Here is a 4,446-nt window from a genome sequence, read left to right as displayed (position 1 = left end):
GGAGTCTAAATGGTGAGACCAAGGTCACACACTTTGGCAGAGGATGAAATTAAACACAAACCACCTAAGCCATGGGCCAGCAGTGACTGCAAGAGCTGTGTTGTGGCAGCCTCGGGCACCCCGCAGGGTGAAAAGCTCCTTCACATGGTCTCTGCCCTTCTTCCCTCCTCAAACCAGCTCTGTGATTCCTGCTTGCACTGCTTCTGATTGTACTTTGGTGTATCAGATGTTGCTGAACTGGCCATTACACCATCACTGTTGAAGTGACTTTTATGTATATCCCAGTGCAAGACTCAGTATTACAAACTTGCTTACAAAAATGGCTTGCTACCTTCCCTTTCAGCATTCATAAACTATGTCCAGAAATACTTCAAAGTAGTTGCTAACAGCCTAGATTGTGATTATGATTGCATAAAAGATAAGTAATTTCAAATTATGACAATTAACTACTTACATAATTTGATTTATTCTGTTACAGTCTCTGTGAGTTTTTAATCACAGTACCTTAACCCCAAATAGTGCTCTGTTAAGGCTGAACTGATAGTATATTATGTAGTTCAGAAAGGTCTAGTGAGAGCGCTAGGGTGGTATGAGGGAAAAATAGGTAGATGATATAACAGAAGTTCTATTTCAGTCTCTTGCCTGTAATTATTCCATCTCTTTCTTATCATCTGTGTTTATTCTCTTGCATTTTGATTTAGCAGCCTCTTTAAGATTATCTTTAATATGTTTATTTATATTTTGAATACTGCTCTTACTGGAATGCCTAGTTCAGACTTGCTGAACTTTTGCAATCCATTAATGTTTCCCCCAGCTCAGAAATGACTTTTCTGTTTCCATGCTCCAAACAAGCAGGCATTATCCCAGAGGCCGGCCCGGCTCCTGCCTTTTTGCTAAGGAAGAGCCACCCTGCAGCCCACTCGCAAATGCTGGCATGGAGCATGTTCTCCAGGGTGAGAAGACTGCCCATCATTTAGAGGAATCAGGCAGCGGAGGAAACTCCAGAACCAGCAGATCCCTCACAGCCCACATGAGGCTGAAGGTAGCATCAGCTTTCGTACCTCCATTAGCTTGGTTTCCTCAGCATGGTGCAAGGAGGAGAGGCAGTTTCTCAGAGAGCGTGGTCCAAACCCTGTTCCCCGAGACAAGCCTCCTGCCTTCAGAACTCCCTCACAAGCAGTGCTGTAGTCAGTGCCAAGCATAAAGGGGTGGTGGTGGCTTGTGTGTGCCTGAGAGGTGGCGAGTTTCAGGACATGGCTAAGTGGGCATGGTGGTGTTGGGTTGATGGTTGGACTCGATGATCTTAAAGGTATTTTCCAACCTAAACGATTCTATGATTCTAAGTTAATAGTAGGACAGCCTGTTCAAATAAGGTTTTGCTTTCATAGTCCCACACATAACCCAGTGCCACAGGCTGTGGCACAGCCTCCTTCTTATCACAGCGGAGAATCTGAAAAGCACAGACTGCACTAGGAATATTTTTAAGTTTTCAATTTATTTGTTTATATATTTCCTTAGTTCTGATAAGGACCCTTCTTCTACCTCCCATTTGCTACTCCAATCACATATATAAAACAGGGTAAAAAACCAGACAAATACTTGCACAGAAAAAAAATTGGGTCTGGGCACCTAGTACTTAGAAGTAATTTGGAATCTAAATTACAAACAAAGAAAAAGCCTAAGAGTAGCTAGCTGGATAACCTTTCAGAAGGCAGAAACATCTTCTGAATTACCTCCTTAGTTCCTTCTTTTAGCACAATATCATCACTTTGATCTAAATTGAATTGACTCTAAGCCAGTTTATTGTAACGTGTGAGCTGCTCCCCTGTAGATGCTGGAGTTAAGGCTCTTGCCTGAAAGCTAGGTGTGACACTGCTCACTCTCAGAGGCACTGAACGAGAGAGGTGAGAACAGATTCTTGTATCTCCCTCCACTACAGAGACAGAAGAAAAACTGATTCTCACTTTTAGGATAGGTTTTAGAAGGAGGTGAAGATGCAAAGACAGGAAGAAAGGTATTTTTCTCCCTCTCCACCCTCAATCAAAACTACCTCCTCTTCCCTGGCTGGGAGGTAGCTGTGGTCTGAGAAGGAGAACGGTTCTGCCCATGGGGTCTCTCCACTCCTCCAGGATATTTCTTTGTTGCAGCTCATCTATTTCAGAGCTTGCAGCTGTTGTAGGCAGGAAGAGGAGAGTGAAGAAAGGAGACAGGGTGCCAATGTCTTTCTTACTGAAAGCAAGAGCAATACTTCTTGATCCTTACTCTCATTGATTCCTACAGCTCTTTAAAGGGCAGTACATCCAGCGATAGCACTTACTTGACAGGTGTTGGTCCAGAAGATTTGTAACAGGGAATAGGAGGGGTATGGTCTGTTCTCATTACCCAGAAATAAGCTTTCTGTTTCAGTCAGGACAAACAAGTCTTTTATTTCCTGTCGTCCTTGATTACTTCACCGATTTGTTAAAATCTTTATTTTTGTATTCTTAATATCCCTGCAATACTTTGAGTTCTTAGGTCAGTGACTCATACCTACAGCTGTACAAGAGCAAACCTCTTTTATAGAAATGGCTTAATTTTCAGGCTGACCATGTAATGTTATCATTCTTCAAATGACCTATGCTTCTCTAGATTAAATGAATGCATTTCCAGAAGGTAAATGTGTTCGGGCTCAACAGAGAAAGCTTTATGTCAGGTTACTGCCAAAGAAGTCTACACAATATTGTCTCAATAAAAAATGAGAAAGTAAAAATCATTTAGTCACAAGTGTACGACACATTAGATATGCAGAAAAGGCATCACAAATTTATGACATTGCAAAAGTAGTTCTCTCCATAACAGTTAAGGGAACAAACAAGCTGGTCACACCTAGAATAAGCATTGCTTTTATGAAAAGAATTGGCAGTAAAAAGGTCAGAATCGCATTTCTAAAAGAAGTAAGTTCTGATGAATTAAAGCAGCTCCTGATGTTGACAGTGCTCCTTCCTGTGTAGATGGTGCTTCAGCCTACATGTATTTTCAACATATCTCTCAGTCTGCCTTTAACTTAAGCTCTATGCTGTTGCATTGTATTTCAATATAGATTCCCATGCCACTTCCACCAAGGTGCCTCACAGGTTTATGAAAAAAGTAAAGACATATGTATTGTCCCCTCTTTTTATTGGTTACATACATGCTTTGATACATGCTGGAAGTCAGATTTCAGCAGACAGATGCATCCAGGCCAGAAAAATATTAATTGCTTTCTCATCTTTCCCCATTTTAAGTCCATTTTAATCCCATTTTTTTGCCAGATAAATTCTGGCCAAATCTGTTTTTCCAATATTTTGTAGAAAGCTTTTTCTTGTGAATTTTCTGATGGAGACAGAGAAGAGCAATTTCTAAACCACTAGAGGAAGTTCCTCTGGCTGTTACAAGCTGATATGCATGTTGCAATGGTCCTGGTAACGGTGCAGACGGTGACCAGTTTATCCTCACCACACACCTGAGGTCAGTCAGCATCATTGCTGTGTTACTTGGGATGATGAGAGGCAAAATCCCTGACCTAATATATCATCCCTGGCTTTGTCCGTAGGCAGGGATCTGCCTCTCTCTGAATCAATAAAATGAATGGAACAGCCACGTTTCCACCTTACAGATTGTGGTGGGACATTCAGTAAAAACCAGGTGATACTGCAGTAGTGGAGACCACATGAGTCCCTCAAGGAAGAGAAGTGTCTCTGTGGATCTGCAATGGAAAGCATCTGCCAAAGAGAATCAGGACTCATCTTCCTCCTTCTCCGTCCTTGCCTCAGGATATGTCCAAATACAGCAGATACAGTTCATTCTTGCAAGAGATTTACATGGATGCAACAAAGACACCATGCTTCTAGTGTATTGTTTTTCCCTGGTTTTCATGTGTTGCATCAACTGGCCTTCACAAACAGGTCTTGAGAAAGAATAATTGAATGTTTTTTTCTGCAAACAGGTATTGAAAAGAGGAGTTTGCCAAAATATGTTAATATCTCCATTTGGATGTAAATCAAATCCCTTGATTTTCTTTTTATACACTTTTATTCCAGCAGAGGTCAGCTCTGCCTGTGCTGGGGAAAGGGTGAAGCAGTTCAAAGTGTGGGCACCCGCACATCTAGCAACACAAAGTGCTGGTTTCTTCCTACTCTCCCCTCACAGCTACTAACCAAAGCCCATTTCAGGCCCTCCTCTTAAACGGAGAAAAAAGGTGCTTCGAACCAGGTCATTTATACCTTCAAGACTGCCATAACAAGCTGCTTAGAGAGCCATTCTTGCTGCTGTTGCGTGGCTCCAAGCCTGTTTTGAGAACAGCCTGTAATGTGCAGACGGAGCATGAGAGCCAGAGAGCATGGTCCTTCATGAGGTTAAAACTGCTGCAAGAAGAGAAACCCCTGAAGAGCAAGAAGTTGTGTCTAGAATGTGCTTTCTAATTACTGA

This window comes from Buteo buteo, chromosome 8, assembly GCF_964188355.1.
Source record: "Buteo buteo chromosome 8, bButBut1.hap1.1, whole genome shotgun sequence".
Taxonomy (NCBI): domain Eukaryota; kingdom Metazoa; phylum Chordata; class Aves; order Accipitriformes; family Accipitridae; genus Buteo; species Buteo buteo.
This window is presented reverse-complemented; position numbering follows the sequence as displayed.